This window comes from Castanea sativa, chromosome 9 (assembly GCF_040712315.1).
Source record: "Castanea sativa cultivar Marrone di Chiusa Pesio chromosome 9, ASM4071231v1".
NCBI classification, from domain to species: Eukaryota; Viridiplantae; Streptophyta; class Magnoliopsida; order Fagales; family Fagaceae; genus Castanea; species Castanea sativa.
The window spans coordinates 19738577-19763121 of NC_134021.1; the positions used below are offsets into that span (position 1 = coordinate 19738577).

At 37.4% G+C, this 24545-nt stretch overlaps 3 non-coding genes across 3 annotated transcripts; all 3 read right to left on the bottom strand.

Annotated features, from left to right (window-relative positions):
- Nucleotides 1-4598: 4598 nt before the first annotated feature.
- On the bottom strand, nucleotides 4599-4672 carry TRNAN-GUU (transfer RNA asparagine (anticodon GUU)). The gene has a single exon. It is a non-coding gene; the product is annotated as a tRNA-Asn (tRNA).
- A 12764-nt stretch (nucleotides 4673-17436) lies between these two features.
- On the bottom strand, nucleotides 17437-17510 carry TRNAN-GUU (transfer RNA asparagine (anticodon GUU)). Its single transcript has one exon. It is a non-coding gene; the product is annotated as a tRNA-Asn (tRNA).
- A 1450-nt stretch (nucleotides 17511-18960) lies between these two features.
- TRNAN-GUU (transfer RNA asparagine (anticodon GUU)) lies at nucleotides 18961-19034 on the bottom strand. Its single transcript has one exon. It is a non-coding gene; the product is annotated as a tRNA-Asn (tRNA).
- Nucleotides 19035-24545: the final 5511 nt, after the last annotated feature.

Below are 24545 nucleotides of genomic sequence, written 5' to 3' on the forward strand. Positions count from 1 at the left end.
GGAAAAAGAAAAAAGAAGAAGAAGACTAGCGTGAAAGGAAAAAGAAAAAATGAAGAAGAAGAAAACCCAAACTCACCGAACCCAGTGAGAAAAAAATAAAAAAAGTCAAAGTTGTGGCTGACCTTTGACTAGTGGGTCTCTCAGTGTGTGTTTAATTACCAAAATGCCATTGAAAACTGAGTTTTGGAAACTGAAACACCTAAAATATGTTTTCAGTTTTCATAACTCATTACTATAAAATCTGAGAATTGAGTGATGGAAACAAAAACAGGTAACAAATCCAAACAAACTTTTTTTTCGTAGGACCCACATATTTTGAGTTATGAGTGATGGAAACAGAGTTATGAGTTATGAAAATAGCAAATCCAAACACCCCCTAATGCTCTTAAACAAAACCAACAAAGTACTTAGCTCATTCTTTAGGATCCTATAAAAAGCGGGGCAAAATGAATAAAACATGAAATTTCTTTAAAGAAAATTCTATCTAGAATTTATCCCTAAAAGATATGTTTGTGTATATATATAAGCAAGAAATAAATAGATAAATATAATAACACCATTTGTTTTTTACCAAAATAAAAGTGATATCAGCAATTGTCCACCACTTAACAATATGTTACTATGGGTTTTAGCTAACTCAAATGATAAAATTTATTGTTGTCGAAAATGAAATCTGGGATTCAATTGCCACCTACACTAAAAATCAATTTGTCTTAGTCTATTGATAGAAATAAAATAATTATAATAAGCAAAATTCATATGTTAAAATAATTTCTCTAAAAAAACAGGTTACTTTTACAATTTATTTCTTAACAAAGTTGCCTTAAAAAAAATATAAAAAAAACCCCACTAAAAACCCACCTCATTTAAAAATTTTGATGTGGAAGCTTTGACTTCGTCTATATATTTTTATATGTAGAACTTTAATTATAGAAGTTTTTGAAAATAAGAATCTTAATGAAAATATTTTTAGCATACAGGGCGCTTGACAAACTACAAATACTTGTTTCATAAGAGTTTTGAAATATGTTTTCACGTTTAAGTTTGTTTGGTTGAGTACTTTCAAAAAAAAAATGATTACTTAATTTTGCTATACAAATGTATTTTTAGAGGGGTTTGGTTTACCCCCATACTTTTTTAACTGGACATGTCCTTTTATTTTAAATATACAATGGTAAGTGGTAGTAAATTTTAATCTTCGTCTTTTATTTAGTTAGTGAGTGATGTAACAATCTCTCACTAAAATAAAATGAAATTTCTTTTTAAAAAGTATTGAAAGTAAGCCAAACCTTTTTTTGAGAACACCAAAGAGACAATTTCAACACTCATTTTATGTTTTTTTAAAAGCATAGTGATAATTTTGTAAATTATGGGCTACTAAAAAGTTATGTATCGTCTTAGTCTAAAAAAAAAAAAAAGTATATATCATATATAAGAGTCATCCAAGTAAACAACATCCGTCCAAGATGATCATCTAGATGGAAAGAACAAAGTAGTAGCACCAAGAAGGGGCAAGTTCGACTAAGTAGAAGACAAGTCGTCTAAAGACAAGAGCCCATAGGTGATGGATGAACACTTATAGTAAATTATAAGGTGTTCTTTGCAAATCAAGAATGGTTACACCATGATCAACTATTCCGAAACGTGTGGTGAATTCCTCAAAATCCACTCCACTCTTCTTACTAAAATCACACATCTCCTATGATAATAGTGGCACCTAACAAGTAGACCCACTCAAAACTCTCTATAAAATGGACCAAACTTCACCAAGTAAAGGTATGCACAACTATTCATCCACTTTTCATACTTAAGTCATTGAGAGAAATACTAACTTAACTATCAGAGGGTCCTTGGTCAGCTCCACCCGATCAACTCCGATAGTCTTTCTTTCTTTTTCAAGTTATTGATCCGCCTTAGTGTCCAGAACTTGCGGCCTACTAATTTCATACTTCATCGGTAAATAAAAGCATCATGCCTTCACATAGTTGAAAATTTTAGATTAATTCGCATAAAGTGATAAAATATAGGTTTTATTATTGAATTTTCATATTTGATGGTTAATTTGAATTTCTATGATGACATGTGAAATATTCCATTTTGATCCCAAACTAGAGTGCATTGCATATTTTCATTGTTCAGGTATGCTTGTTTATTTTACTTATGACTAACTTAAATTTATGTTTTGCTATTAGCAATAGAATTATGTCGATCTTTTGCACATGGAGTTCTTCTTTATTCTTTATATTAATTTTCTACTTTTGTTATTGATTGGATGCTCATTAGGTAAACTATTTTATAATATCCATTGTACATATGCAATGATTTCATTGTAAGTTTTTAGCAGCCTGTTTGATAATGTTGTTTTAGTAACGTTGTTTAAGTGTTGTAAAAATATGCGTGGGTGAAAAAATGTTGTAGAAATACGTGTTATATTACCAAACAGATCCTTGAATCATGAGGAGTCATTATTGATAGTAAAATCTTCACCTTGAGATTTGCAATTGGGAGATTTTCTCTCTTTATCCACTAAAGAGAAGAAACTAAAATGCAGTCCATTCGAGTCGCAATTCTCACAAGAAGTAAGGACAAATTATGTTGCCACACTTTTTAGACAATGTCAAGTATTCATTCACCTGTAATATAAAAAAATTAAGCAATGATGAAAGCTTTGGAGTATATATATTAATTATAAAATTCGTTGAAGGATTAAAGGATTTATAAGGGGAGATTATGACAACTTCTTAGATGGAACGAAAGAACATGACAAGGAAGACATATAGTGATGGATGATAAGGAGAAAATTATTGCGTAGAGAGTTAGAACACTTACAATCTTCAATTTGTAATTGATTTTAATTTTTTATTATAATCTCCGCTAATATGCATTTGGATTTTTTTTTTTTAAATGAGCGAAAACTTACCATGCGTTTGGTTGCAAATGGAGGAAGAGAAAGGAAAAGAAATGATTAAGGAGAAAATAAATGATAAAGAGAGGAAAAAAAAATGTTTCCCTTGCATATGTTTGGAAGTAGGGAGGAGAATGGAAAAGAAGAAAAAACAAGAAATTGTTCATTTTTTATTTGTTTTGTTTGAAAAACAAAGAAATGGAATGTTTTTTTAAATGAGTATTTTTTTTTACTTTTATACCCTCATTAAGTGGAGAAGAGAGTAAAAGGCTAATAGGCAAAATTGTAATTCTAAAAGCAATATGAAGTCAAGAAATGTGGTTGATCTCCCCAATACACCTTTCTCTCCATTTCTACCCAATTAAAGCGGAGTGGAAAAGGCAGGCCTAGATGAATTTCATTTATTTTGTTTTCTCTTCTCTCTAGCCAACCAAACAATGGACATACAATCCTTTTCGCCAATTTATTTTATCTTCCCTCCTCTTCCTTTCATTCCAAACACAACATTAGAATATGCGTTTGGATTAGGGGTGTCCAAACCAACCCGTCAACTGACCTACCTGGCCAACCTAGCTGATCCGATCTGAGAACTGGCCGACCCAACACCATTGATAGGTCGGTAGCGGGTCTTTGCCCCTAGAACCTGAGACCAGCTGGTCTGAACATGAAAAATCGAAAAAATCGACCTGATCATATTACACTGGAAAAGTAGTCGTTTTCCACCAATGAAAGCATTTTGCCAGTCATTTTAGTCCAATTAGGCGAGAAATAAGCCTGATCTCTTCAAGGTCTGGCAAGATCTTGTCGAGACTCGGCCTAATCTCTTTAAGATCCAGCGAGATCTTGTCGAGATTAGGCCAAATCTCAACATATCAGGCTCGATTTGTTATAGATTTGGTAGATTTCAGCAGATTCCGATATAATTCTTCAAATTTCAACCCCGACCGGTATTTGAGGAGTTCCAACCACCCAAATCGACCCCTTTTACCGGTCGGCAGTAGGTCCATAAATGGTAGACCCAAAGTAATCGGATTGGTTCTAGGTTGGGCATAAACCTGACCCGGATCAACCCGTGGACAGGCCTAGTTTGGATTTGGACAATATTCTCAACCACATTTTTTTAACATTTTTGTTTGAGAAGTGCTACGTCCACAATATTTTCATAAAAAATCATTGGCGGTTAGTTGTTATTGGTTCTAATTTGAACCTACCATCGAAATTACTTTTCTATCCCACCAATAACAATCCGTAACAACCTGTCATATAAAATTTGTTGTGAGAATGTTGTAAAAAAGTTGTGGACATAACATTTCTCTAAAAGAGTTTAGATGAAATTTCATTCTAAAATCATATCGACTTTAGAGTATTTTTGTTTTTTTTAACAAACCTCTAAAATTATATTAATAAAAGATAATATAAAAAAAACACGTTAATGGTTAACAATATTATTGACAGGAAAATGTTCTTACCATCTTCAATAGTTATTTTTTTATTTTATATTTTAATAAGATAGAAGTTTCACAATTTTATATTTTAAAACAAAAACCCTTGTGTGTAAAATGGGTAAAAACTTGTGTAAAATGGGTTAACACATGAAAAAGGTTAATTATAAACTTAAACCCTTGTGTGTAAAATGGGTAAAAACTTGTGTATACTGGGTTAAAACTTGAAAAAGGTTAATTATAAACTTATACGCTAGAAGGAGGGCTTGAACCTCCGACCTTGTGGTTAACAGCCACACGCTCTAACCAACTGAGCTATTCCAGCAGTACAACTAGGGGTTTAATAATTTATCTAATTAAAAAACAAGTTATTCAATTTTTAATAACTTTGACATTGATGGTTATTCCATTATTATTCATTCATTAATTTTTTATCATGAAATATTTTATATCATTTTGTCAAAAGTTTAGAGTTTTAAGATAGAGATTATACATATTTTATTATAATAATAAAAAAAACCCCTTTCGTGTAAATGTTAAAAAGCTTAATTATAAGTAAATTCACTACCCTAGAATAAATTGTCTCATTTGAAAATTTACCTTTATGATTTTTTTATTATTATTATATGATTGCAAAATGATTTTTTTTTTATTATTTAGGAAAATGAATTCAATATATTAGTCTATACAAAATTATTGGTCCTAAAATGGTAGAAAAATAACATATGGATGCTAGGAGTGCTAAAGAATAATATATATTTCATTGGTTATCTGCCCAAATGTAGAAAAAATAACATAAAAACTCTAGAACACAAGGCCAAAAATGTTCTTACCATCTTCAACAATTATATATATATATATATATATATATATATATATATTTTTAATAAGATAGAAATTATACATTTTTCTATACTATTATTTAAGGGATTTTCCCTGTTTGGATTCTTATTTTTTTAGTTCAAAAATGCCCCTAAACCCCTATGTTTAAGTAGAGATAAAACTACAGGACAATTTGGTAAAAATGCAACTCTAACTCCCACTAAAACATTGCCTAAAAAATAGGACCGCTTTCTTATTAATTTTCAAATTACTTTATCTACTTATAAATTAGATTTTCAAAATAAAAATTGTAGGGGCATTGGGCCCAGTAATTTACCAAGGATGGCCCAACGAAGTCTTTTGGGCTAGAAACCCAAATCCGAAGACATCAAAATGATCTTGGAGTATCTGAATGTATCTCATAAAGAAATGCCAAATAAAGATATGATAAGCAAATGATCAATTACGTCTGAGGAGTAGATTTGTTCTCGGATTGTTAAGCCGAGGACATAGGAAGAGAAGTTTAGTGTCCCCTGGCTATGTTATAAAGCATCCTACGACTACATGGATACACAGTACACATGGAGGACAATAGAAAGAGCGGTGAAATATCTAAGGTAAAGCTGCTACCACCGCCAATACATTAAAAGCTCTGTAATTGATATACTGACTGCATAGATGGAAGGATGGGACCTGAGCATGAAGTTTGGAACTTGGTCCCTAACCCCAGCAGGCTTTAGGGAAGAATTGATGGGACAAGTATCCTAAACCTGCATTGCAACCATGAGGTGGAAGCTGGTGAAAGAGGAGAAAAAGAAGTATAAATAAAGGGGAAGACCTACGAAGCAGGAAGTGACTTTTTCAGTAAGAAAAAGGACCAATAGTATATGATAATCAAGAATTGTATCCAAACTTTAGGAAATACTGTTATAAATTATCCTTGGATTATGTCCGAAGAGGAACTTTCAGTCTTACTCTTGTAAACAACTCTTTATTTTGTGCCATTGGGCCCAAAGCCCGTTCTTTTCCTTGTCATCTAAACCATCCTTGAAATCTAGATTACAAACCCATCATCTACAAATTTTATTGTAAAAAAAGCCTTTCAAGCCCATTTCCTTCCAGTCATAGTTTGGGAATTTGAATTGTGTCCTTACAAAAATTATATATATATATAATAAAGAAATAAAACATAGTTTTTTTTCTACAAAATAGGACCACTAAAAAAAAATTTTTATCTCCTGTTAATTTTCAAATTACTTTATCCACTTATAATTAGATTTTCAAAATAAAAATTATATATGATAGGGTATGATAAAGTACCAACCCCGACGTCGTCCAGGACAAAGCCAACGAAGCAAGGACCCCGGAAACCTCACTAATAACTACCTCGTCCATGAAGGAAGAAGCTTGGACGAGGTTCGTATGATCAGGGAACAAATCGCCTCGTCCTAGAGAGTTGCAAAGCTCGTCCTAAACAAAATCCGTACATAGGAGGAACGACCCTTATTCCTAAGCTAGGTACGCTCGACAGGAAGATCCTCGGACGAGGCTGTCACACTTAGAAAAATTTCTGAGTGTGTATTACAACTCCTTATTACACATATAACTTCCAGTGACCGTTATGTAAGAAGTATATAACTCCTAACCAGTTATGGAAGTTATCTTTGAACCCTCACACCTCCTCAAATCCAGGAGAGGTTACAAGTTTGATAACTGTCTTTAAGACACTATATAAACGCTCATTCAGACTAAACAAAGGTACATTTTTACTTCTCCCAAAAAGTTGGAACTCCAAAAATATAGAGAGACAACTAACTTTGCCATCGAAGGGTTCTTGGCTAGCGACCCCGGTCACCTTTGATCGCTTTTCTTTCTTTTTCAGGCCATCGAGAGAGCAAGTGGTCCTTTCAAGTCCGAAGCATCCAGCCTACTGATTTTCTTCGCATCATCAGTTGGCGCTGTTTGTGGGGAATCACTGTTCTTTTCGTTCGATTATCTGTTTTGTTTTCAACGATTAGCCTTTCCCAGATAAAAGGTTGAATGGTTCGAACAAGATCAAGGGCTACCAGCCCAAGCCACCAGGAGAGTAGGGATGCTTCTAGTAATCCCTTTCGCGATCGCCAGTTAGCGCCTGTCATGCAACCGCCTTCTGTTCAACATATACAATCCATGGCTGCCGCTATGGCAGAACTAACCCATCAGAATCAGGAGTTGAACAGGGAGATCAACCTTAGGAGGCAGCGCCACGATGGGCACATGGAAGGATGAGCCTAGAGTCAGGAAGGTGGAGGAGAAAATGTTGAGTTCAAAAATCAGACAAGGGGTATTGCTTCAAGAAGAGTGCCACACTTGGAAAGAGAGATGGACCAGATGAGAAAAGCCATGGATGAGATGAGGGAGAACATGAGGCGGGCGAACCTAGTGGATGATTTAGTTCACCGAACGGACTCCCCTTTCACGACTTCCATCAACAGTCATCCCCTACCTCCAAAATTCAAAATGCCTTCTTTGGATTCGTATGATGGAAATCGTGACCCATGTGATCACATTGCTACTTTCAAGACGACCATGCACCTTCAAGGGGTCCTAGACGAGATTATGTGCAGAGCATTCCCTACCACACTTAAGGGACCAGCGCGGGTGTGGTTCAGCAAAATACCCCCAAACTCGGTGGGATCATTTGAAGATTTGAGTAAGTTGTTCATCAATAATTTCATTGAAGGGCAATGCCACAAGCGTTCCTCTTCTAGTTTGCTAACTATAGAGCAAGGAAAAAACGAAAGTTTGCGGTCTTTCATTACCCGGTTTAATAGGGAAGCCTTGACAGTGGACGAAATGGATGACAAGTTATTGTTGGCCGCTTTTCACAATGGGGTCAATTCTGACTTGTTCATCCATAAGCTCTACGAGCAGGAACCACAGACTATGGCTGAACTCGTCCATTCGGCCTAGAATTTCATGAATGCTGAGGACACTATCATAGCCAAGAAGAGAAAGAGAGCAGAGCGCTCGGAAGCGGGCCACCAGCGTTACTCAGATCAGGGACCTTGTCCAAAGAAGGCTCGGGTAGACAAGAGAAAAGCCAAGGATGGTAAGAAGGCAGGTTCTTCAGCGAGAGAAATCAGCAATACACACCCCTGAGTATGCCACTAGAGCAGGTCCTTATGCAGATCAAGGATGATCCGTCCTTGAAGTGGTCGGATAAGATGAAAGGAGATCCTAACAAGTGCAATAGGAACAAGTATTGCCGCTTTCATAAAGACCAAGGGCATGACACAGACGAGTGCTTTGATTTGAAGTAGCAGATAGAGAACCTCATTAGACAAGGAAAGCTAAGGAACTTCCTTGGACGAGACCAGAGAGATGAGAAACTGAAAGCTAAGGTGGAAGAGTCATCACGACCCCCACTAGGAGAGATAAGAGTAATAATCAGAGGAAACTCGACAGCGCAGTCATACAAGTCGAGGAAGACATACCTGAAGATGGTGCAGAACATCCAGCTATCTGGACAACCTCCTAAGACGAGGAAAGTAGACGAGCAGGCCATTACGTTCACAGATGAGGACGTAGGACGACTTCATCACCCACACGATGACGCGATAGTCATCACCCTACTCATTGCTGACTACATGACCAGAAGGGTGTTGATAGATAATGGCAGTTCTGCGGACATTTTGTATTACCCCACCTTCCAACAAATGAGGCTAGGACGAGATCAACTTCGATCAGTGAATTTTCCATTAGTGGGATTCGGAGGAATGAAGGTGCAACCAGTGGGCACCATCACATTAGCAGTGGTCGTTGGAACATATCCACAGCAGATAACCAAGGAGGTAAATTTCCTTGTAGTTAATTGTGCATCATCATATAATGCAATTATTGGAAGACCAACTCTGAATAGTTGGAAGGCAGTAACCTCTACCTACCACTTGTCCATCAAATTCCCGACCGAGCTCGGAGTGGGCCAAATACAAGGAGATCAATTGGCCGTCAGAGAGTGCTACTTAGCCATGCTGGCGATGGACGAGCATATACAAGCAATGAGTATAGACGGGAGAAGGATCGCAGCGAAACCCACTGAGGTGTTAAAAGATGTCCCTTTGGACGAAAACCAGCCCGAGAAGTTCACTAAAATTGGGGCGAGCATGGAAGAAGAGGCAAAGCAAGCTTTGGTCAAGTTTTTGAAGAAAAGCCTCGATGTCTTTGCATGGAGTCATGAGGACATGTCTGGTATTAATCCAAGTGTTATTACTCACAGCCTGTACGTGTGTCCCTATTCCAAACCAGTGCGTCAGAAGAAAATGGTTTTTACTCCTAAGCGAGACAATGCCATCAAGGAAGAAGTCCAGAAGTTGGTTACCGCGGAGTTCATCCGAGAAGTTTATTATCCAGATTGGTTGGCGAACGTAGTCATGGTGAAGAAAGCAAACGGCAAGTGGCGAATGTGCGTGGACTTTACTGACTTAAACAAAGCTTGCCCCAAGGATAGTTACCCATTGCCACGCATTGACCAGCTGGTGGACTCGACGGCAAGTCATAGGGTGCTGAGCTTCATAGACGCCTTCTCAGGCTACAACCAGATAAAGATAAATGAAGTGGATCAAGAAAAGACCTCATTCATTACAAGCCAAGGGTTGTATTGCTACAAAGTAATGCCTTTTGGTTTGAAGAACGCAGGGGCGACTTACCAAAAACTGGTTAACCACATGTTCCATCCTCAAATTGGGCGAAATGTGGAGATTTATGTAGATGATATGCTGGTAAAGAGCCTGGACGAGGGAAATCATCTGGACGACCTTCAAGAGACTTTTAATACACTTTAGCGGTATAACATGAAATTAAATCCAAGCAAGTGTGCTTTCAAAGTTTCGTCAGGGAAGTTTTGGGGTTCATGGTTTCACACAGAGGAATTAAAGCAAATCCGGACAAAATTCAGGCGATACTGAATATGGAACCATCGAAAAATATCAAGGAAGTCCAGTCTCTTACCGGACGAGTTGCCGCCCTTAACAGGTTTGTGTCGAAAGCTACTGACAAGTGTTTGCCATTCTTTAAAGTCCTCAGAAAGGCATTTGAGTGGACAGACTTATGTCAAAAGGCTTTCTAAGACTTGAAGACATATTTCATGACAGCACCGTTGCTGAGTCCGTTTGTACCTGGAGAAGAGCTGTATTTGTACTTGGCGGTGTCCCCACACGCAATAAGCTTGGCGTTGGTCAGAGAAGAAGGGAGAATCTAGAAACCGGTTTATTACACAAGTCGTGCGATAAGAGGAGCAGAAGGACGATACCCGATGATGGAGAAGCTAGCTTTTGCCTTGATTACGGCTTCCAGGAAGCTGAGACATTATTTCCAAGCTCATATTATCAACGTCCTAACAGATCATCCCATAAAGAAGGCAATGAACAAGTTGGAAGCCGCTGGACGATTAATACAGTGGGCTGTGGAACTTAGCGAGTTTGACATCAGATACCTTCCAAGGAGTGCGATAAAGGCGCAGGCATTAGCAGATTTCATTACAGAGTTCACCCCCAGCTAGGATGAGCTGGACAAAGACGAAGGAGTTGAAAGGTGGGTTATTAATGTAGACGGATTGTCCACACTATATGCAGGAGGGATTGGAGTCATACTAAAGTCTCTAGAGGGTGACAAACTGGAGTACGCGGCCCGTCTACAGTATCAAACCACCAACAACGAGGCTGAGTACAAAGCTCTACTCAAAGGATTGGAATTGGCTAAGTCCTTAGGGGCGGAGTCGATAATAATCAAAGGAGATTCTCAGCTAGTCATCAACCAAGTAAATGGAATGTGTGATACCAAGGAAGATCGGATGAAGAAATACCTCAGCAAAGTGAAACGACTTGCACGAAAGTTTTCAGCAGTAAGTTTTGTTCAACTCCCCAGGGAGGAAAATATGGAAGCAAATGCCTTGGCGAAAGCCGCTTCGGCAGGAGGAGTTACGAACGAGTACGACAACGTCCAATATATGCCGAGCATAGACTTTCTGGACATACAGCAGATAGGAGGGGGAGAAAATTGGATGAGTCCAATAGTAGTCTATCTTAAAGATGGAACGCTTCCAGAAGACAAGGACGAAACTAGGAAGTTGAGGGTCAGGGCAGCCAAATACGTCCTCATAAACGAAGTGTTGTACAAGCAAGGTTTTTCCCAACCTTACCTAAGGTGCTTGGCTCCGGACGAGTCAAACTATGTTTTGAAGGAAGTTCATTCAGGAGCATGTGGAAATCATTCAGGAGTGAGATCACTATTCCATAAGGTTGTCTGTGCAGGCTACTATTGGCCTACAATGCAGGCAGATGCTAAGGCCTATGTCAAGGTATGTGACCAATGTCAGCGCTATAGCAATGTCCCTAGACAGCCGTCAGAGTACCAAACCCCAATGATGGCCCCATGGCTCTTTGCAGAGTGGGGATTGGATATCCTAGGTCCCTTCCCTATGGGAACCAGAAATGAAGTTTTTGGTAATAGGGATTGATTACTTTACCAAGTGGGTAGAGGCCAAACCTCTTGCAACAATCACTCAGCAAAATGTTAAAAATTTTGCATGGAAGAATATTCTATGTAGGTTCGGAGTACCCAGGGTCCTAGTATCGGATAACGGACGTCAGTTTGACAACACACCCTTTAGGGACTTTTGCAAACATTTTGGAATCAAGAATCACTATTCCTCACCCTCCCATCCACAGGCAAATGGACAAGCAGAAGTAGCAAACCGATCCCTACTGAAAATCATCAAGACTCGGCTCGAGGGGGCAAAAGGGATATGGCCAGACGAGTTACCAGGTGTTCTTTGGGCCTACAAGATGACTGTACGAACTCCGACAAGAGAGACCCCCTTTAAGCTAGCCTATGGAAGTGAAGTCGTCATACCGGCAGAAGTTCATATGGCTAATCATCGAGTGATGAAGTATCAGGAGAGAGAGAATAGGGAACAACTTCGTCTTGACCTCGATCTTATTGATGAGGTAAGAATGGATGCGGAGTAAAGGACAGCAAGATACAAGAATCTTATGGCTAGGCAGCATGATGCCATGGTGAAACCTAGACGATTCAGTGTTGAGGACCTTGTTCTCAAAAGAGTCTCCTTAGCAACCAGGAACCCAGCTCATGGAAAATTGGGACCCAATTGGGAAGGACCCTATAGGGTAATTAATTGCAAAAGGCAGGGGTCTTACTACTTGGAAGCTCTGGACGGACGGAAGTTAGAGCATCCCTGGAATGTGGAGCACCTGAGGAGGTACTATCAGTGATAAGTAGGGACGAGGGAAATCAATGACGAAGTTACAGCTATGATCTACATGTTCACTTATATTTACTGTTGTGTTCTTACTACTACTATGGTGTGTATTAAGAATAAAAAGTACACTAGTTCTTAAACTTTTGCACCACCTACAGACCAGCTTGTGAAAGACGAGGTTATGTATTTTCTTAAGTATTTTAATAAGACACTAGCTTATAAACGTGTGCCATACTTGTGGACAATGTTCATATAATAATATGGTTTGGATTTCTAATGTATTTAATGCATAAATCTAATTTCCATAATAATACCCACAAGGGAGGCAAAAACCTAAAATGAATGAAAATCCCTGGACGCAGGGATGTGACATTCATAAGCTTTTCTCGAGACGAGGATAAAGCAAAGGGAAAATAAGATAAGGCATGCTCGTCCACAGATGAGAAAAAAAGGCATACAGTGAAATTTGTCCATGGACGAGCATATGGCCAAGACACTCAGATGCTCTAGGACGAGGTAAACAATACAAACGTCTGAACGAAAGTCAAATGCCAACTGTTTAGCCATGGACGAGGAAAAGGACGCATGATCATCATTGTCATTTCTGAGACGAGTTATACTTAGAAAAATTAAAATGGCTAACAAAGACGTCCATGCATAGGTGGGTCGTCCATAAGAAAAATGCATGGACAACCATACAACACAATGCTCACTGTTTAAAAGCCCACATCTAATGGTAAAAATAGAGCATAAACTCGTCCAAACAATATAAACTCGTCCAAACAATAAAAGTCAATACTGGATAAAAGTATGCATTCATCAAAGTTTAAAACAAGGGTTGACGACCAACGTCCAAAAACCCCTACAAAGTAAGCCTTAAGAGGCAATTGTTAATAAACTCGTCCAGAAAACTTTGGACGAGATAATTGTATTCAAATACATCTGAAAAAAGGTCCTAAAAATAGTGGACCAAAACAAAGAAACAAAACAAACACTTTGAACAAATAGTCAAAATATCGTCTTTAGGCAGTAGGGGCATCGGCATTGGGGTCGTCCTGAGCAAGCTTAGTCGAGGCATCATCTTCAATGTTGATATCTTCAGAACTTGTCTGAAGAAAAGAACTAGCAGCACCCCCTAATTGAAGCATAATGGAGCTAAAATCAACCTCGAGAAACTTTTCCTTTGCCTCCATGCGAAAATCTTCGAATCCGGCTGCATAGTTGGCGTCTAACAGGTCAATTAATTGCTTTGAGGTCCTAAACTCCTCTATGGCATTTTCCTTGGCCTTCTCAAGAGAATTGCTCAACTCGTCGGTCTTCTTCTGAAAGTAATCAAGACGAATGTCTTTCTCTACTATATCAGCTTTCAGCTCTTCGACGAGGTTCAGCAAACCCTTGGTTTCCTCCTTAGCCTTGGCTGCTGTTTCAGCCCAGCTTTTACAGTCGTCCCTGACTTCCTGTATCCTTCTCTCCAATAAAATCCTCATCTTATCCAGCTTAGTAGCCTGTCTAGACGCGGCTATGAACTTCGACATAGCCTACACAAGTGATTACGAATTTTCGTATAAAGCAAATAAATAAAGTGTATGAAGAGGAAGACATGGACGAAAGGAAAAAGAATGGAGAAAAGTTTATATTAATTACCTTGAAAAGGTCGTGGACACCTGAGTGTTCAAACTCTCTCAAGGACATGTTGTAGTACGCAACCACATCCTCACCAGAAACTGCCTTCTCAAACCTCTCCCAAGCCAAGTCCTCATTCTTGATGATGTTTGAAGCAACTTTCAAAGGAGGCTGGGACGAGGTAGGAGCATTAGTTTTGGACGGAGGGGTATAGGTAGGCTCAGACGACTCTACGTCCAGGATCTAGATGGACGGCGACTGAGATGGAGGAGGAATAGGGACATCAGGAGTGACGACCCCAAACTTGGACGACCTCTTGTGCTTCGCTCTCTTCTCCTTCAGACGGCTGGGGAGATTCTCAAGATTAACAGTTTTTGACAGGCTTCTCTTATCACCTACAGCAGGATGAGCCTGAGTTTCAACGTCTTGCTTGCTTGCCTCGTCCACAACTTCCTTGCCCTTGTTCTCTTTCATAGTAGTCATTCCTGCAAATAAAGTGGTTAGCATCATTCAAAATATATATATGATGGTGGTAATGGTGAAACGAACGAAATGACGAAGAAATCTTTCAGGGCAAAAACTTACGTCTACGGACTGTAATTTCGTGAGCTGTGGCTTCAGGAGAGGGCTCAGGGCCAAGTCCCCAAGTAGCAAGGCGTTGAAGGGTAACCAAGGAATGGAAGTCCCTTTCTGGGTGAAGATGAGTTGTTTGAACACGTCCCAAATAAAACTTGTTCAAGGACGGCCTTCTAACACCTGCAGTAAGGACGAGGAGCTTAATTAGTATAGAACGACGTGTGATAAAGGTAACACTAATAGTAATAAGCATACCTTTAAGACGAAGGTTCCCTAACTCTCCTGTATATGGGGCAAATGGATGTCCTGCCCAAAAACCAGAGACGAAGAAAAACTCCGTCTTCCAATTCCTATCTGATGTGACCAACGATTTTATTATCCTACAATCTCTTCTTCTGGCTGTAAATTGATAAAAGCCATGGAATTGGCTAATTTCAGAGGGTTTGTAGCAGAAAAGGAATTCGTCCACGGTAAGGGGACAATCCCCTTCAAAAACCTCTCTCCACAAAATTTGCATAGAAACGATGAATTTCCATTCATTGGGATTGAACTGACACAACCCTAAATCCAATCTAGTGAGCAACTCCCTAGCAAATGCATTGAGAGGCAACCTAAGACCTCCTAGAAGATAGGCCTCATAAATTCCTATGCCAAAATGAGGTTGGCAACACCACTCATCACAGACGGCCAACCTAGGGTTTAGCTCATTTGGAATATGATACCAGCTCCTAAGAGATGCTAACTTCTTCTCGTCCGTCTTAGAAGGAACCCCCACAACATAGCTATAAATGGTCTCAACCTCGTTCTTAGGGGTGGACGGGGGAGCATTGAAGGGACCTGCCCCAGACCCAGACGCCGCTCTCGTCCTAAATTCCTCTTGAAAGACTTCCAAGGGAACCCCAGGAACCCCAGAAACATACTCGTCTGTGGTGTTACCCCCACTACTACTACTGTTACTACTAGAGCCACTGTAACTAGTTGAGTTGTGGTATTTGTCTATCTCTTTGTCAACGCTATTACTAGACGAAGAAAAAACTTCAGACATTGTGGAAATTTAAAGGAAACCTAAAGACGAGTGTAAAGAAAATACCTGGCTCTAGATGAAGAGAAACTAGGGACGCTGGAATACTTCTAGACGAGGCGATGGACGAGGAATGTCAAACAAGAAAATTTGAAAAATGCAGAGGGTATGAGAGGAAATCTACTATTTATAGGCGTTGAAAAATGGAACCTGGAACGACGTGATCAATCAGGAAGAGCCACGTGGCAACTTCCTCGAAAACACGAATCAACGCGACGGTTAACCAATAAAGTCATGACGCGTGGCACAATTTGAAACCAATGGAACTCAACCATCAAGATCATGACACCTGGGGTAATTCATGATCATGAACAAGGAAACACGTGTCCAAAGACCAGGAGCTCTAGACGACCTTTGGACGAGGGGGCAACTAATAGGGTATGATAAAGTACCAACCCTGACGTCGTCCAGGACAAAGCCAGCGAAGCAAGGACCCCGGAAACCTCACTAATAACTACCTCGTCCATGAAGGAAGAGGCTTGGACAAGGTTCGTATGATCAGGGAACAAATCGCCTCGTCCTAGAGAGTCGCAAAGCTCGTCCTGAACAAAATCCGTTCATAGGAGGAACGACCCTTATTCCTAAGCTAGGTACGCTCGATAGGAAGATCCTCGGACGAGGCTGTCACACTTAGGAAAATTCCCGAGTGTGTATTATAACTCCTTATTACACGTATAACTTCTAGTGATCGTTATATAAGAAGTATATAACTCTTGAGCAGTTTTGGAAGTTATCTCTGAACCCTCACACCTCCTCGAATCCAGGGGAGGTTACAAGTTTGATAACTGTCTTTAGGACGCTATATAAACGCCCATTCAGACCAAACAAAGGTACGTTTTTACTTCTCCCAAAAAGTTGGAACTCCAAAAATATAGAGAGAAAACTAACTTTGCCATCGGAGGGTTCTTGGCCGGCAACTCCAGTCACCTTTGATCGTTTTTCTTTCTTTTTCAGGCCATCGAGAGAGCAAGTGGTCCTTTCAAGTTCGAAGCATCCAGCCTACTGATTTTCTTCGCATCATCAATATATATATATATATATATATATATATAATTTTTTGTTTAAAAAAGCTTTTTTTTTTCTCCAAAATAGGACCACTAAAAAAAACCCTCATCACATGCGCTTTGCGTGTGTGATGAATGTTATCATTATCACAATTTTTTTGGGCTAAATTGCAAACTACACCTTAAATTTGTGGGGAGTTTAAATTGTACACTCTAAATTTTAGTGGTGTACTTTGCAATTTGTTTTTTTTTGTTCTCCTAATATTATTTTCAGTCACTCTTATTTATGCATGTTTAAAATTTGTATCTCTTTATCAATAGGCAATATCATTGTTCTTTACATTGTATTTTCTTTTTTTGGTGAGAGTTTTATCTCTAATGTTGGGCGGGAGAAAGTGAAGAAGACAACCTCCCACGACAAAACACCAACCAAAATTTTATTTTTATAAGGTAAGTTGCTTTGTTAGTAATTTTTTAACATATATAAATGAAGTGTTTATAGTTTCTCAAAAAAAAAAATGAAGTGTTTAAATTATATTATATTGTTCTTTCTCAAAAAATATTATATTATATTGTTGGTTAAAATGCAAAATTGACCACAAAAAAAAAAAAAAAACCCTCATCACACGCGCAAAGCGCGTGTGATGAGGCTAGTATACTTTAAAACAAAAACCCTTGCGTGTAAAATGGGCTAAAACTTGAAAAAAGTTAATTATAAACTAAAACGCTAGAAGGAGGGCTTGAACCTCCGACCTTGTGGTTAACAGCCACACGCTCTAACCAACTGAGCTATTCCAGCAATACATTTAGGGGTATAATAATTTATTAAATTAAAAAATAAGTTATTCAATTTTTAATAACTTTGAAATTGATGGTTATTCCATTATTATTCATTCATTAATTTTTTTATCATGAAATATTTTATATTATTTTGTCAAAAGTTTAGAGTTTTAAGATAGAGATTATACATCTTTTATTAAAAAAAAAAAAACCCTTTCATGTAAAATGGGTTAAAAAGGTTAATTATAAGTAAATTCACTACCCTATAATAAATTGTCTCATTTGAAAATTTACCTTTATGATTTTTATTTATTTATTATTATATGATTGCAAAATGATTTTTTTTTTTTTTTTGAGGAAAATGAATTCAATGTCTTAGTCTATACAAAATTATTGGTCCTGAAATGGCAGAAAAATAACATATGAATGTTCGGAGTGCTAAAGAATAATATATATTTCATTGGGTTTCTACTCAAAGGTAGAAAAAATAACATAAAAACTCTACAACACAAGGCCAAAAATGTTGTTACCATCTTCAATAGTTTTTATTTATTTATTTTTAATAAGATAGAAATTATAAAAATTTTATATTTTAAAACAAAAACCCTTGCGTGTAAAATGGGTTAAAACTTGAAAAAGGTTAATTATAAACTTAAACACTAGAAGGAGGGCTTGAACCTTCTACCTTGTGGTTAAGGGTCACATGCTCCAACCCACTGAGCTATTCCAGCAATACATTTAGGGGTTTAATAATTTATCAAATTAAAAAAAAAATTATTCAATTTATATTAACTTTTACATTGATGGTTATTTTGTCATTATTCATTCATTAATTTTTTTTATCATGAAATATTTTATATCCTTTTGTCAAAAGTTTAGAGTTTTAAGATAGAGATTATACATCTCTTATTAAAAAAAAAACTCATTTCTTGTAAAATGGGTTAAAAACGTTAATTATAAGTAAATTCACTAACCTAGAATAAATTGCCTCATTTGAAAATTTACCTTTATGATTTTATTTATTTATTTATTATTATATGATTGCAAAATGGTTTTTTTTTTTTTGTTGAGGAAAATGAATTTAATGTAGTAGCCTGTACGAAATTATTGGTCTTGAAATGGAAGAAAAATAACATATGAATGTTAGGAGTGGTAAAGAATAATATATATTTCATTGGTTTTCTGCCCAAAGGTAGAAAAAATAACATAAGAACTCTAGAACACAAGGCCAATTTTTTTTTTTTTTTTGTTGAGGAAAATGAATTTAATGTATTAGCCTGTACGAAATTATTGGTCTTCAAATGACAGAAAAATAACATATGAATGCTGGGAATGCTAAAGAATAATATATATTTCATTGGTTTTCTGCCCAAAGGTTGAAAAAATAACATAAGAACTCTGGAACGGTTCAAAAAAAAAAAAAAAAAAAAAAAAAAGAAAACAAGGCCAAAAATATAATAGATTTTCAGCGCTAGAAGGAGGGCTTGAACCTCCGACCTTGTGGTTAACAGCCACACGCTCTAACCAACTGAGCTATTCCAGCTGTACATTCTGTGTTTTAAACTTTATAAATTTAACAAATAACGTGTCAGTCAATTATTTAGTTAACTTTGACATTACATTTACCCTAACGTATACGTAATTACAGTTGCAGGGTAGATATATATATTTAAATATTTTTTTTTGAGACAATTTAAATATATTATTATTGTTGCAGTGGATAATATTTTTAGATAATTTATCCCAACTTATCATTCTGTTAACTAGTTGATTCTTTTGAGCTTTATACAAATGATACAGGAATTAAAAGGCATAATAACAAGTAAAATATATATATATATATATCAATGTGTAAAAGATAAGTAATCAAAAAATAGTCTTAGAAAGTACAAGTGAATACGTGATACTTGTTTATCTTTCTTACATAATACTAAAATCGCTAATTTTATTCTTAATGCAATCTATTATTTATGTGAAAGAGGGACGTACATTATCATTTTATTTTAAGAGTACCTAATAATAAGGAAAGTAAGAAATATAATTATGAACCTCGTGCTATAAAACATTTACTATGCGGATGATTGACCCATTTGGAAAGAAATTTAAGTCTAGGACTAATTGCTCACACAAAAATGTTGTTAAGCTTGAGTTGTCATTAATAAAATTTTAAATTAAAAAATGAAAAGGAAAAGTAGGCCTTAGTTTTGAGACTTTTGTCTCCCTCACGCAATCTTTGGTCTAGTAATTGAACTGTATGCTTTGATGATTTTTTTTTTAAAAATTTAAATTTAAATTTTTTGTTAGATCTCTTAAAACCATTTGAGTTCGATCTCTCTGGTGGATGTGACTGCAAGTGTCTCTTGTTGCTTTTTGACTTTGGTACTACTATTTGATTAGCATTTGCTATCATATAGCTAATGCTGATTTGAATGAGTTAAGAGCCTACTTATTCATTGGTACTATTTGATAAGCATTTATTTTTATGAATTTTTTATTTGATTAGCATTTGAAATGACTTAATAAGAGCATTCCCATCAAGGTTTTAAAAATTTTAGCATTTATCATCTCAAAATTTAACTTTATAGCATTTGACACATCACTTTACAATTCACCCCACATCAAAACTTCTATTTTTTAATCACTTTATTTAAATATTATTTATTATTTATTCATTTTTTATTCGGTCCCTCTCTCTCTCTCTCTCTCTCTCTCTCTCTCTCTCAAAATCCAAAAGCTGTCTCTCCGTCCCTCTGTAGAAGACTAGAACCTTCTCCCTCTCTCTGATATGCTCTCAAACCCGTGCTCCATGTCTCTGATATGCTCTCAAGCCCGTGCTCCATGGCTGACCACCAAGCTCCGTCAGCCTACAACACTTCTCACCCTCTCCATCGGCCTAAAACACTTCTCACCCCTTCTAGGTATTTTGGAAACTAATTTTCTGGGTATTTTGGAAGTTGATTTTCTAGGTGATGATGCCAAAAATCGTCAGTAAGTCACACGGTCCTGTTAGAGAACTTGCACAACACAAAAGCTGAAGACCTTAAGAGGAGTGTCGGCGTGGTATCAGCCAAATACCCCCTGACAGTCAAGTTAGAGAAATCTCTTGTTCACAACTCTAGAATGCCAGGGTTGTAGTGAATTATGCATACCTTAATTTGTGAGGGTTTGGGGTATTTATAGTAGTGTAGGGCCGAAATTCATGCCTTGGACAAGAAGTTCTTTCCTTATAGAAGAGAACCTCTTGGATTTACATATCTCCTAGAGTTCTTTCCTTGTAGGAGTCTTCTTGATTAGGGTTAAGCATGGGGTGCAAGATGTTTCCTTATATATATATGTATGCGTGGAGATCAAGTAAGGCCACGTCAGATTCGACAAAGATTCATATATCCCCTTCAGCTTGCTGTCTTTAGCTCGCTGTCTTCAGCTTTTCATTTCGTCGCCCAACGTACAATCGTCAGCTATGGGATAAAGCTGTAGACCTTACGCTACTTTCACCTGTCATAAGTAATGCCAATAGCCTTGTTATGTTCGTCGCCTTTTGTTTCGTTATGGGTTAATCACAAAATTATCCTTATAAGCTGCCCCCTACTCCATGGCCTCGTCAGCTTTAGCTGACGGGTTGTGGAGTTAACATCGTCGAAAGGTCATTCATGCATGGTGCCTCGAGCCGCCCTTATTAAATGCTTGAGCACGTGGCGCAAGCTGATTGATTTCGCGTTTGGACGAGCATGTCGCTTCATCTTTCATGCAACCCCTGCCTATATGTATCTGGGTTCTTCCTTCATTTTCAACATTTTGTCCTTCACTGATCTTGAGAGAAAGAGCCTATCGCCTCCTGAACTCCTTTCCTCCGTCAGTCTTCCGATCTCGTCACCTTCCGCGCCGTCATCTTTCTAGGAGTGTCCTTTATCGAGGAATCGCTTACTTGTAAGTTCTCTTTCCTTTTATGATATCCTTTTTATTATTACATTTTCTTTTCATTTTCCTAGTTAGTAAACTTCCGTAGTGAGGTCGTCAACTTAAGTTCTTAGAATGAATCCGTTGTTTGTAGGTAGTCAGATGTCTAGAGAGGCAATGAGTGAACAATCGTCGCTCTGCGAGGGAGCGAGTTACGACGAGGTCTTCCAATCAGGTCGTGAGCCCGAGGAGGGCTTCTCCTAGTCGTTAGAGAGGGAAACGTCAGCCCAATCTTCTGACGAGGAAGTAGGAAGTTGTAGAGGAGAAGATGAGGAAGTAGTAAGTGAGGGCAAAGACGAGAGTGATGAAAGGGAAGAGGAAAGAGTGAATGACGGGGATGAAGACGTTGACGAGCAAGGAGAGGAGAGAGAGAGTGATGGGGATGAAGACGTTGACGGGGATGAAAACGACGGTGATGAGGAGGCCTTAGAGAGTACTTCGAGAGGCCTCGGTGACGACCGTCCTTTCATCCTTCCTAAATCGTGGACCGTCAATGACTTTATGCCAACGATGTCCAACAAGGTCTCCAGCACTTTACGCGACCATTACCAAATCCCATAAGACATACCAATTCGTCTCTCTAGGGAAGGTGAGAAATGCTATTCAGGGATGACCGCGGACGTTGGCATGTATGATGCAATGTTCATGGCAGGTTTGAGACTGCCACTAACGGCACTCCATCATAGGTTAGCTAATTTCTTGGGTTTATCCGTCAGCCAAATTGCCCTCAATGCTTGGAGAATATTCATTGGGGCTGAGATTTTGTGGGGTCGTTTAAGTGGCGGGAACCATCAGCTGACTCTTGAAGAGTTCTTTTGGTGTTATCGACCCTAACATATCTCCTCGACCCCAGCATATCTCCTCGTCCAACATATCTCCCCAACATATCTTTTGGTGTCGACTTTCTCTCTCGCCCCATCGTCACAGTGCCACCACTACAACCTGCGCCAAGGCTATGATTTGATCAAGCTTTTATGCTCCAAGCTTTTACCTAAACACTATAAGCAGAAGATTTTCATATGAATATTTCAAACTCTCTTTCTCTCTCTTCTCCAAGGTTCGGCTTTCTATCTCGCCCCGCCGTCACGGTGCCACCACTACCACTTTTGCCAAGGCTACGATTTGATCAAGCTTTTATGCTCTAAGCTTTTACCCAAACACTATAAGCAGAAGATTTTCTCCAACTTCATCCGCCAGAAAAATATCAACTAATTTATCTATGTTTGTATGCCTTTTGTTGCTTTGTTTTGCTTTGTGATAGTACTTTCTTGGGGCTTTTGATTTTCTTTTGAATTGGGATTAGTTTATACGCTTATATATATATATATATATATATATATATATTATCTGTGTGTGTGTGTTTTATGCTGCAGTTATTAGAATGTTTGGTTCCATTTTTTTGGTTTGTGGGTATTGTTTTTTGGTCTCACTGTTATGTAAATTTTTGTGCTTTTGCATGGATTTTGATTTTATTTTTAATTGTTCACTTTATTATGAAAGGTTTTAGGGAATGTATTGTAAATGTCTCTTTGTTTTCCCTGTCATGCCATTGATTGCAGGATTGGGTAAGTGTAAATTGTCCTTTGTAGGAATGGAATGCACATAATTGTATTTTGATGATGAACGGTAAAAGAAAACATTCAGCCTATGGCTAGATTTTTGTTTACTGGCTGCTAGCTGCTGAAATGCACTAGCTTTTAGGGTGAGGCAGATGAATTTTCGATTTTCAAAAAGTTGAACTGACGAGAACCCATTTGTGGTTGGTATTTGAACTTTAAAGCTCTTATAGGAAGAATAATTGAATTTTATGATTGTTTTTTTGTGCCTCTCTTTTTGTAGATTGGTTTTTGTATTGGCCTTTTGGTTATCCATTCGGAAAGTTTGCATAATTTTTTGGACAAGTTTTGTTATTGGTTTCTCTATAATTTTGAAGGATTGAGATTTGTTAATATTGCTTGTAGGTTTCATTGATCCTAATTATTAGTAATTTGGAAGGGCCTTTGGAGCTATGATACATCCCAAAGCTTTGATACCAAAAGAACTTACATAACAAAGAAGCATCATACATTCATACTAAGAGATGGGGCAAGTTGTTTAACACGAGGCAATTCAAAGTGATCAAGCTAAGATTGAAAATTGTAGACTCTGGATGGAATGTATAATCAAGAAGCAAGAGGTGGAATGTATAGTCAAGCAATAAGCACACCAATTGTAGAAGTTTCATGTTATTATAATCATATAATCAAAGTGTTTATTTCAATGGAATTCTTGTTATGTGATCAAAGTGTATATTTTAATAAAATTTGTTCATTTTTTTTATTAAATTCTCGTATTGTCTACTCTGTTGGATTGAATTTTGATTGTAACGCCAAGTAACTCATAGGGGTGCAACCCAAGTACATAGATTAGCATCGTTAGCTGAGCAATGTAAAAGAAAGTGATTAATTGGCTCCCTTACCAATTTGCAATGCAAGTACACAGAGTTCACATGAATTTGCATTTAACCAAAAACCAAGTGATTTGCATTTTGGCCTTAAACTGCTTTGCACATGTTAACTCCATAGAAGCAACATCGTTTGGATTTCAAATTTGATTCACAAATTCAAATTTTAAATAGTGCAATGGCAACTAGATTGATTTATCGTAAAATACTTTATATTCACTGATGACATTAGGTACTTGCCTTAGAAACATACGCTAAAAGCTTGGCTTATTTATATAATTTTTTCCCCAAACAGTAACACTCATATATAAAAACAACGACTCCTACCTAGACAAAAACTAAACACTATCTACAACAAAGAGGGAAACTGATCCACTCCTAATACATTCGAAACCTTCTGCAGAAAACAACAACTATGTAGAAAACAACAACTATGTAGAAAACAACAACTATGTAGAAACACAAACAATACATCTGAAACCTTTAAAACAAAACAGGACAATCTGCTACAGAATGTGCAATACCGGACCTAAATATGCAGAAACAGTAATTATGCAAAAATTACAATCTGCAAAATGTACAACTTGTAGAGACAGTAATTATGCAGAAAAGCATAACGATTTTTGCAGCAACAAATAATTATGTAGAAATTAA